This window comes from Rhagoletis pomonella, unplaced genomic scaffold (genome assembly GCF_013731165.1).
Source record: "Rhagoletis pomonella isolate Grant_MI unplaced genomic scaffold, Rhpom_1.0 Rhpom_scaffold_00003, whole genome shotgun sequence".
Taxonomy (NCBI): Eukaryota; Metazoa; Arthropoda; class Insecta; order Diptera; family Tephritidae; genus Rhagoletis; species Rhagoletis pomonella.
Window position 1 is genome coordinate 2,305,349 of NW_023458557.1, and position 12,760 is coordinate 2,318,108.

Genomic DNA, 12,760 nt, shown 5'->3' on the forward strand with positions numbered 1-12,760 from the left:
ACGGCAGCTTATTCATATTATAGTTAGCCCTTAATATGAACAAGCAAGCGTATGCAAACGTCCGAATACACATAAATCCTATTCTGAAACTATAATGTGCTTAACATCAAGTTTCGTTAAGTTTCGCCAAACGTCATTTGCTTAAGGAAAGAGCGATACTGATCGCACCTTCCGTACGGAATCAGCTGTTTGTTAGGGACACAATATCGAACCGAAAGTATCGATATGGTACTCATTTAAAGTATCTCTTTAAAAATATCGGGTACCCATTAATATCGGAATAAAAAGACTCGATATTCCAAATATCGATACCAAAATCCAAAAAATGTATATGAATATAGGTTTCGCATATAGGCCGCTGGGGTGTAGTGGTTAGAAGTGCGCAACCCTTGAAAATGAAAAACAGCTTCCCATAAAATACAATCGCCGTTCAGAGTCGACATAAAACTGTAGGTACCCCCTTTGTGCCACAACATTAGGGCCCACGCGACAAATCGGAGAAGTTCGGCCAAACACTAACATATTGTGTAAGCGCCGGACTTTATTATTATTACTACACGTAGAGATTGAGGTGTTGACTTAAACATTAATTACCGTTTAAAAATGTTCGTATTTAAATCAATTTAAAAGTCTTAACCAAATGGATTTTTCCATTATACATACACTACGTACATATAATGGAAATATTCAATTCAAATACTCCCGTAGCATTTTTCACTACACGGATGGCGTTTTGCACGTCTCGGATGCTTTTTCATATGTAATTAAGAAGGTATATGTATACAAAGCATGCACAGCGGTGACAACACATACACACATACATGGTATTACATAATGCACTATTCGCGCGCTGTAATGTTGATTCAAACTCAACATTTGAAAACACCTTTACATGTTACATACATAAATATGCGGTGTTTACTTCTTTTGGTTCTACTTTGTTCATCTGGTTAGTATAAATATTAAGGGTTGAATATTTTCACGCTAATTTTTTTGGTTTGTTGTAGTTGTTTAGACTTTTTTGCTGCTTATTTTGTTCATGCAGGAGCTTTTGCTTGATATGTTCAAGCAGAAGGGGTATCGCTGGTAAATTTTGCAAGTAGATACTTGAATTTAATTTGTTTATAGGGGATCTCTTTTGTGTTTGAAAACACGGCAAATTAAGCTACATATAAGCAGAAGTACAAATAGGCATGCGTAAGTGTGTCCAGTTTCAACGCTTTTATTGTTGTTATACTTGAGCTGTAAAAGGTTAAGATATGTAACTATAATCACGTGTCACAGTGTTTGTGGCCGAACTCCTTCTGAACGGCTTGACCGATCTTTATGAATTTTTTTGTGTATATATAGTAGGTATGAGAATCGGATGTAAAGAATCTTTCATACCGCTAGGCGCAGGGGGCGTGGCACCTCCCATACAAACCGAATTTTTCATATTGCATATCTCTGGAAGTGTTCATGGTAGAGTACTCGAAAATGGTATCGAGATATATGAAAACCATCGCATACTCTTGGAGAAAAATTGCGGTTAATGGAAAAGAATGCGTGGCACCTCTAATGCAAACTGCATACATATGCATTTTGCATACTGAATATCTCTGGAAGTGTTCATGGTAGAGTACTGGAACTTGGTATCTATATATATAAAAATGAAATATTTTTCGTATGACCGCGATGCCTGACCAAACGCCTGAATCGATTTCAATTCTGTAAAAAGCACATTTTTGGACCTTCTGTGTGGAAGGTTCTTTGATTTAAAAAAATTTAACATTTTTTGTTGTTGTTGCCGAAAAATGAAGAAAGCTAAGACGTCACCATTTCACAATTTCATAGAGTTTTCCGTATATTGAATGTCACTAAACTACTAAACGGCTGGACCGATTTCGTTCATATTTGGAACATGTATCAGCACCTCGAAAAGAAATTGTCCTGCCAAAAATGTGCTCGCTAGGTGGCGCTGGGGTCAGGATATTCCTAAAAATTGCATTTAATTGCCAATATGGCTCATATTTAGAATACAATTTAGCTGATTGAAAACAAATATTTTAACTTAAAACTTACACGATAGGTGGCCCTTTAGCGGAGATATTCCCAAAAATTATTTTACGCTAAGAGAAGGATAGATCTACTATATATTTGTGAAAGTATGTATGTTGTATGTATGTATGTATGTGCCAGGTTGCAGTCTAAACAGACGGACAGAATCTAACCAAATTTGGACAGAGTGTTGCCATGACACCTGGGCCTATAATAGGGTGAAAAAATTGGGATCCGATAAAGGGGCGTGGCACCGCCCATACGCGTGGAATGTTTAATCAGCCATAACTTCCCGACCATAAGTCACATGAACTTGAAACTTGGTATGCAGACATGTCAATGGTAGGGGCTCATAGGAGTGTATATATAAACGAGTTTGCAAAAGGGGGCGTGGCACATCCCATAGGCGTGGAATTTTTTTCAGCTATAACTTCGGAACCATAGTCCCACGAACTTGAAATTAGGTATGCAGACATATCAATGGCAGGTGCTTATAGGAGGGTATATATAAACGAGTTTGTAAACAGGGGCGTGGCACATCCCATAGGCGTGGAATTTTTTATCAGCTGTAACTTCGGAACCATAAGTCACACGAACTTGAAATTCGGTATGAAGGCATATCAATAGCAGGTGCTTATATGAGGGTATATATAAATGATTTTTAAAAAGGGGCGTGGCACATCCTATGGGCGTATCAGCTATAACTTCGGAACCATTAGTCCCACGAGCTTGAAATTTGGTATACAGACATATCAATGGTAGGTGTTTATAGGTGGGTATATATAAACGAGTTTGTGAAAGGGGCGTGGAATATGCCATATTATTATAGTCCCATGAACTTGAAATTTGATATCAAGGCATATCAATAGTAGGTGCTTATAAAAAGGTCTATATAAATTAGTTTGTAAAAGGGGTGTGGCGCATCCCATAGGCGTGGATATTTTTATCATCTATAACTTCGGAGACATAAGTCCCTCGAAATTGAAATTTAATATGCCGACATATCAATGGTAGGTGCTTATACGAGGGTATATATGTATAAACGAGTTTGTTAAAGAGGGCGTGGCACATCCCATAGGCGTGGAATATTTTATCAGCTATAACTTCGGAACCATAATTCCCATGAACTTGAAATTTAGTACGAAGGCATATCAATAGTAGGTGCTTATATGAGGGTATATATAAATGAGTTTGTAAAAGGGTGCGTGGCACATCCTATGGGCGTATCAGCTATAACTTCGGAACCATAAGTCCCACGAGCTTGAAATTTGGTATGCAGACATATCAACGGTAGGTGTTTATAGGTGGGTATATATAAACGAGTTTGTGCAAGGGGCGTGGAATATGCCATATTCGTTGAAATTTTTATCAGCTATAACTTCGGAACCATAAGTCCCATGAACTTGAACTTCGGTATCAAGGCATACCAATAGTAGGTGCTTATAAAAAGGTCTATATAAATTAGTTTGTAAAAAAGGGGCGGCGCATCCCATATGCGTGGATATTTTTATCATCTATAACTTCGGAGACATAAGTCCCTCGAACTTGAAATTTAATATGCCGACATATCAATTTTAGGCGCTTATAGTAAGGTGTATATGAATGAGTTTATAAAAGGGGGCGTGGCACATCCCGTAGGCGTGGAGTTTTTTATCAGCCATAAATTGGGAACCATAAGTCACATGAACTTGAAATTTGGTATTCAGACATAGGTATCTATGGAAGGTGTTCAGAGTAAAGTATATATAAATGAGTTTGTAAAAGGGGGATATACATATATGCATTCATATATTAGATAACTCGGATATTTAAAACTGTGTGTGTTTTTTTTGAAACCTTACCGTCTTTAGATTATTTTGAACTGGAAATATTAAATCGTTTTTTACTCCCGCGATGCTGTTAAACGAAAATGTTTCATTCATAATGAATAAAACTGCTTCCGAATTAAGCACTCTACCAGAAAAGTGCTATACTAAAACAGCTAAGCGAATAGGCAGCTAAACGGAATGTACTGTAGTAGACTAATTTTAATTCAGAAATTTGATCGTTACCTTAATCCACCTAATATTAATAATGGAACACGATTTGTAGTACAAGTGATGATCAATATATAATTAAGTTAAAGCACGATAAAGCTAAGAGTATGGCTCATAAGGATGCCTTAATATAAACAAAAAAATAGTTTACCTCCTTTAAGTTATGCTGAACTGAATATTTGTATTACTGTTTTATATTTTTATTTGTTTACCCCGAACGACGTCGGGTACTCTGCTAGTTCATATATAAAATCAATCGCATAGTCGTGAAGAAAATTTGGGCCTATTGGAAAAGGGATGTGGCACTTCCCATACAAACCGAATTTTTTTTGCATATCTGCGGAAGGGTTCATGGTATGGAGATATACGAAAATAATCCCATACTCTTAGAGAAAATTGGGTATATTTAAAAAGGGGGCGTGGGGCCTTTCAAACGCACTGAAACTATTACGTATCTTTGTATTTAAGACAGCAATGGAAATATGCTTTCTGACAACCAGCAAACCGTAGTTTTAGAAGATAAATTCGTCACTGAAAATCATTAGCGTGGTGTAAATGTTTAACCAAAATGTTTTAATACAAAAAATTAATTTTGGCGGGACGAAGTTCGCTGGGTCTGCTTCATATACGAAATATGTATGTGTATTATTGAATTTGGGTCTCCGTTAGATATTGGTTGAAACCACATATATATATTATTTTGTTTTGTAATGTATTTTATTTTGTTTTCTTTGAAATTTCTGAAAATACTAAATTTTACCGCATTTGATACAACTCACTTTGGTTTATAAGGGGTATATGGGTTTAATTTTGGGGTTAAATTGTGGGTGATCCGTATCCTTCTTCCTTTCTTCTCGTTGAGTATTTCCCTCGCTGACTCTTTCCCCAATCCCGCGTTTCCTCCTCCAGTTGTGGTGCATTGGGTTATGTTGGCTTGTGTTGTATGAATGTTATGTAAGGTAGCGCGCCCGATTTCTTTTTTAATGTTAAAATATTTTTGGTGGGTTGGTTGTGGTGTTTATAGTTATGTCACGCGACGCGCCCGAAATTTCAATTTTTGTTTATGTATTCACTTTGAAGCTACTGCTTTCTAACTTTGTTCACTTAGTATGTATATCGTCGTTTAAAATACAAAACCGCTTATCGTCATTCTGAAAACCGTGTAACTAACATTGGCTGCCAAAAATTGGATTTGCTGACACAAGCTCTTGGCTCAATCCTTATCCATTCCTCCTGAAATACACAAGCCAGAAATGCGATTGCTTTATAAAAAAGAGAACCATTTTCAAATATGAGTATTTTTGCGCTCTAGAAAATAATTTTTACACCTTCACATACGCGGTGTTGCATTTTGCTGATACGCGGTTTTGCACTTTAAACGACGATATGTACATACGCTGTAGTCGAATGAACTATCTCACAACTAGTACGAACCGCATTCCCAATTAGTCAGCCAACTATCTTTTTTCCATGCAATCAACTGGTATTTTTAACATGGGGATGTCCTACGGGATTGCAATTGTCAGATTTCGGTCAGAAATATACCAGTCTCATACTAGTTCCAAATAGACAGAAAAATACTAGCCCAATTATGGACCAAAACCACTACCTTGGGAGTCACGAAATAAAATGAATTCATTAAAATAAAATAAAAAACTTTTGAATAAGTACACTTTAATATATTACACATTTTTATTTAGCAGCCTTAGATTTGCCAATAATTAATGTTAAATTTCAGATTTCAGGTACAATAAATACTATATTTTTATCTCTTTTAATAATATTAAATATGCAAAAAAAACATTTTAACTAAAAATAAAATAATTACTTTAGTTCATTTTCGAGTGAACTTAAATAAAAATAAGTTTTCATTTTCATTTCCTTTTAAAATTCTATAAAAAAAAGTAATTAACGCTTAAAATTTGAGATTTCGATAAGCATAAAATAAATAAATAATTCATGCAGTTATTAAATATTCTTAATTTTTGTCTATAGTTAGGATTGTTGATTGATAATTGAAATTAATCAAAAAATCATATTAATCGTGTAATTAAAAAAAAACAAAAATAATTGATAGTGATCAAAAATAAAAATAAAATAATCATGTAATTAAAATTAATGGATTAATTAACAACTTTTAATTGATTATTAATCATTAAATAGGTGCAAATATTGTTATTTAATCATCAAACGCTTATCCAAAATAACATGCTTTAATTAATAATATTTATGATTATTAATCATTATTTAACAGGTCTGGTATAATTGAATATGTACTCGCTTTAATGGTTTACAATATACCGAAGTAAAAGTTATAATATTTTGTGTACTTTATTGTATTAAACTGTCGAAGTCAATTAAAATCGGGAATGAATAAATCGTTTTGTACTTGGTACAAGTCTGGTCATTTTCGAACTAGTTCGGTATCAGACAGGAAATTCTAGTGGTAAACTAGTATTTTTCCTGACTAGTTTGGGATTTCACTGCAGGGTATCTATACATGTTATAAAATAAAGACCCAAAATATGTTGTAATGTAATAACTTCGCACAGAGTGCTCCGATTAGAAAATGTTTTTTTTTTTGCATTTTAAAGCTTAGCTGTCTGGGAAGGATAATTTCAACATTATTTGAACGAACCTAAAAATGGCGTGTCAATATACCAAAATGTGATAAAAAATCAAAAACGAATAAATCTATTTTTTTTACAAGTTTAGTTAGACCTATACTAGAATACGGATCTATTGTTTGGAATCCCCGCTACCAAGTTCATTCAGAAAGGATTGAATCAATTCAAAAACAATTCTTGCTTTTTGCATTGCGTAATTTTAACTGGGATTCAGATTACAATCAAGCTCATAATTTTGCCTACACTCGCAAGCCGTAGTGAAATGCTAGGTATAATATTTATCGTAAAATTAATGACAGGCTTGATTAATAGCCCGGCCCTCCTGGCTGAGGTAAATTTTAATGTTCCTTCTCGAGTGTCAAGACAATTTCGACCTCTATTTTTAAAGCCATGCAAAACTAATTTTGAACTAAACGAATCATTCCGTGGTTTATGTCAGGATTTTAACTGTCATTGCAGCACGTTTGACGTTCGGACTCGATTTTTACTATAAAGAAAACTATTATTTCCACTCTCAATAATTGAAATACTATCTTTAGCATATCCAATCAGCTGATGAATTTGATTCTGTAGCTGAATAGTTTTAGATCTCGACACCTAACAAACTCCTGTTTCCACTACTCGGCACCAAAAAACTAAAAAAAAAAAAAGGTTCCGTACGTCATGCGGACTGCGCCCCTCGTGTCGGTTGGGCGGGAATGGAGTGTAGAAAGCCGTTGGGATTAATTAATTAATTAATTGAAATATTTCTTCTTTGCAGTTAAACATTGAAATAATTACTTACGTTCTGCATTACAAAAAAAAATAGTGAGTTATTTTCTAATGTAACATAAATTAGTGAAACAAAAGTGATACTTTATCCAAAAAAGGCTGTTTGTGTGTATGTTCGCTGTGGACGAAATGTGCCAAGCTGAGTTAAGCGGGAAGAAGCAGGCAAAGCAAATATGCGAAAATGTGTGCGCTACGCATCTGTTCATTTGTTTTGTTGTTAGTGTAAATGTTCGCTGTTCGCTAACTCCAGTAAACACGAATAATCAAGCAAAGCTAAAATCAAAAAAGTATGCTCTCTGATTTCTCTATATGCTGACTTGTTGTTTTGTTGCTCACATTTTTTTGTATTTTCCGCTACCACCAACAAGCGATTTCACCACATCAATAATAATAATAAACATTAATAATCTCGCGAACGGCAGTTCAGATTTTCATGAAATTTGGTTCATAAATAACTTTCGGCAACCACCATGTCAAGGGCCCAAAAATTTACTTTTTTCTGGTAGGTGGATCAGAGACCGATCTATCCGAAAAAATCTTATTTATGGTGCGATTTGCTTGAAATTGGACACTTAGATGCTTGGATTAGCATATATCGCACATTATCTTTAAAAGTGACACAATTCAATATTTGGCATTTTTAAAATTATGCACTAAAAATGTACCCAGAGATTTTATTTACCTTTCCGCAAAATCTGGAGAAATTTTTGTTATAATTTGTTGAAAAAACCTAAGGTAACGTGTAATTTTGAGTTGTGCCACCTTTGAAGATCGCGTTTGATATGTAGGATACCTTTTTCTGATAGGTGAACCAGGGAGTGCAATGGGGTATAGTCATTGCGCTGGGTATGCAGTTACAGTTGCATGGCTATACTCAATCCCGACTCTTGCGTCCTCGTTCGTGCACTCTGGGCAACGTGAGCAACCCACGTGCGAGATTCGGTAACCAATCCGAGTGGAGCCTTGGGTCACGGCAGAAAGAGAGGGAGCTTCAGTGGGGCCACTCTGACTTATTCGGTTTAAGGGCTCACTGAAGTCTGCAGCATCTGTTCACCAGTAGGTGCGGCTGCAAGCGGGTGTCTGCTTGGAGCAAGCGGCTCGCTATATAAACGTGTATTTGGTTGCGAAACCACCCCCGTCCCAGCAATGGGTTGTGCGCTGGGCTTGGGACCCGCCACGTAAAAACCACTTCCAGTGAAGAAGCAAGGCAAAACCTCGGATGAGACCCCCCCTTATGATGACCGGACCCTTAATGGGGAAGGTGCCTCTGCCCGGCTGGTTGATGTCCTCGTAAGGACAAAAGCTGACATCACCGCCATCCAAGAAATGCGTTGTAAGGGGCAAGGCAAACAATGTCTGGGGCCTTGCGACGTCTACTACAGCTGCCAGGTAAAGGAGCGCAAATTCGGAGTTGGATTTGTGGTGGGAGAGAGACTCCGTCGCCGAGTACTGTCGTTCACCCCGGTGGACGAGCGTCTAGCCACAATCCGCATCAAAGCGAGATTCTTCAACATCTCGCTCATCTGCGCCCATGCCCCGATGGAAGAGAAGGATGAGGCATCCAAGGATCTCTTCTATGAGCGCTTGGGACGCACCTACGAGCGCTGCTCCCGTCATGATATAAAAATCGTGCTTGGCGACTTCAATGCCAGGGTGGGCAAAGAAGGGATCTTTGGAACCACCGTCGGAAAATTCAACCTCCACGACGAAACGTGCGACAACTGATTGAGGCTGATCGACTTCGCCGGGGCCCGAAACATGGTAGTATGCAGTACCAGGTTCAAGCATAAAAAGATCCATCAAGCTACCTGGCTCTCTCCGTATCGAAAAACGAGAAACCAAATCGATCATGTTGTGATAGACGGAAGGCACGCTTCCAGTGTTTTCGACGTACGCACACTCCGAGGCCCAAACATCGACTCGGACCACTATCTTGTTGCAGCCAAGATTCGCACCCGCCTCTGTGCAGCAAAAAATGTGCGCCCAAATATGCAAGGAAAGCTTAACGTCGAAAAGCTGCAATCACAACAGACAGCTAGCGCTTTCGCTACTCGACTCTCACACCTGCTCTCAGAGAGCACTCTTCAACAAACCGACATATGCGAGCAGTGGAACCACATTTTCCGCGCATTAAGTACCGCCGCCGAAGAAGTAGTCGGATTTCAGCGACCCCGAAAGAACAACTGGTACGATGAGGAGTGTCAGGAAGCTGCAGAGAAAAAAGATGCCGCCTACAGGGCCACGCTGCGATCGGGCGCAACGCGCGCTATGTGGGACCGCTATAGGGATCTGAAGAGGGAAGCGAGACGTATTTGCCGCAACAAGAAGATAGAGGCAGAAATACGTGAGTGCGAAGAGCTTGAAATGCTGGCCGACAGGAGGAATGCCCGAAAATTTTACCAGAGAGTTAGGCGACTTACGGAAGGTTTAAAGACCGGGGCGCACTCCTGTAAGAACAATAATGGCGACCTAGTAACTGATGTCCAGAGCGTACTTAAACTATGGAGGGAACACTTTTCCGCCCTACTAAATGGTAGCACGGAAAGTTGTGGAGAAGAAGAACCCGAGCCCGCAGTCGATGATGACGGAGTCGACGTTCCACCGCCTGACTATGGCGAGGTACGTATAGCAATAACGCGGCTGAAAAACAACAAAGCCGCTGGAGCTGACAGCCTGCCAGCTAAGCTATTCAAGTACGGCGGCGAGGAGTTGATAAAGTGCATGCATCAACTCTTGTGCAGAATATGGTCAGATGAACGCATGCCCGACGACGGGAATTTAAGTGTGCTCTGCCCAATCCACAAGAAAGGTGACCCCGCCATTCGCGCCAACTACCGCGAGATCAACCTTCTAAGCATAGGTTACAAGGTCTTATCGAGCGTATTGTGTGAAAGACTGAAGCCCACCGTCAATGAACTGATTGGGCCTTATCAGTGTGGCTTTAGACCTGGTAAATCCACCATAGACCAGGTATTCACAATACACTAAATCTTGGAAAAGACCCGCGAGAAAAGGATCGACACTCACCACCTATTTGTCGACTTTAAATCCGCTTTTGACAGCACGAAAAGGAGTTGCCTATACGCCGCTATGTCTGAATTTGGCATCCCCTCAAAACTCATACGGCTGTGTAAAATGACGTTGAGCAATACCACCAGCTCAGAATTGGAAAAGACCTCTCCGAGCCGTTCGCCACAAAACGGGGTTTCAGACAGGGCGACTCCCTTTCATGTGACTTCTTTAATCTGATGTTGCAGAAGATAATAAGAGCTGCAGAACTGAACCGCTCAGGAACAATTTACTATAAGAGCGTGCAATTGCTGGCTTATGCCGTAGACATCGACATCATCGCTAACAAAAACCGCGAAGTCTGTTCTGCCTTTTCCAAGTTGGATAGGGAAGCAAAGCGCATGGATCTGGTGGTAAACGAGGACAAGACGAAGTATCTCCTGTCATCAAACAAACAGTCAGCACATTCGCGCTTTGGCACCCACGTCACTGTTGACAGTTACAATTTCGAGAAAGTAGAGAATTTCGTTTACTTGGGAACCAGCATTAACACCGATAATAATGTCAGCATTGAAATCCAACGTAGAATCACTCTTGCCAACAAGTGCTACTTTGGACTGTGTAGGCAATTCAGGAGTAAAGTCCTCTCTCGACGTACGAAAACCGCGCTCTATAAGTCACTCATCATGCCCGTGCAGGTATATGGCGCAGAAGCATGGACAATGACAACATCCGATGAGGCGCCTCTTGGAGTGTTTGAGAGAAAGATTTTGCGGAAGATTTACGGGCCTTTACGCGTTGGCGACGGCGAGTACCGCAGACGATGGAACGATGATCTGTATGAGCTTTACAACGATATGGACATAGTGCAGCGAATTAAAATACAGCGGCTCCGCTGGCTTGGTCATGTCGTTCGAATGGACACCGACGCTCCAGCTCTCAAAGTATTCAACTCGGAACCCGCTGGTGGTAGCAGAGGAAGGGGGAGGCCCCCACTGCGATGGAAAGATCAGGTGGAGAAGGACTTGGCTTCACTTGGTGTTTCCAATTGGCGTCAGTTGGCACAGAGGAGAAACGACTGGCGTGCTTTGCTGAACTCGGCCAAAATCGCTTAGGCGGTTACAGCGCCAAAAAAGAAGAGATGAAGAAGAACCAGGGACCGAACGATTAGAAAATATCTTATTTATGGTCCGATTTGCCTAAAATTCCGAACACGTATTACAGGTATACATAAAATAGAATTGAATGATTTTTTACGGTTCAAAATGTGTTTCAAGACCCCACCAAGCGTGAAGGCATTTGCTATTTATCTATACTTATTATTAAAGAGAAGTCCCTTCTTTTTATCTCGCAAACGGCTATACCGTTTTTTCTTTGCAATTTTGGACATCCACTATACATACACCCTATAAGTCACCCTGCGCTGGTGGTTGCCACGGAGGCATGGACAATCAAAACATCTGATGAAGCGGCTCTTGGAGTTTTCGAGAGAAATATTCTGCGAAAGATTTACGGACCTTTACGCATTGGCGTTGGCGAATACTGCAGACGATTTAACGATGAGCTGATGGAGCTTTACAACGATGTAGACATAGTGCAGCGAATTAAAATTCAGCGGCTCCGCTTGCTTGGCCATTTCAGTCGAATGGACGGAAACGCTCCTACTCTGAAAATATTCAACGGGGGCCGCGATACTGGTAACAGAGGAAGGCCTCCTCTGCGTTAAAAAGATCAGGTGGAGAAGGACTTGGCTTCACTTGGCATTTCCAATTGGCATCAGTTAGCACAGAAGGGAAATGACTGGCGTGCTATTTTGGACTAGGCCAAATCGCTTAGGCGTTTACAGCGCCAATGAAGAAGAAGACCACGGACCGATCTATTGGAAAAATCGTATTTATCGTCCGACTTGCTTTACATTTGGCACGTAGATAGCTTATTGCCTGGATTAACATATAGGATACTTTTTCTGATAGGTGATATGAAGGGTAATATATGCATGTATGTTGATATATGAATAACGACCGCTTAAAATGTATTTCAAATTTGTACTTTCTCTGTAGAAATTTTAGGTCTATGTTATGTAGTTTGACCAGTTTAGTCAATTAAATATAATTCTTTGTATTGCATGCGCCCCACGCTTTTCATTTTCAATCTCATAAATTGTTTAAAAAGACTTTTGATAAAATTTCCCAATCAAAAGTTATCAAAACAAATTGTATGAGACTGAGAAATATTATTTTCTACTTTTTAGTCCATTTTTAAAGACGTGGTATATTAAAT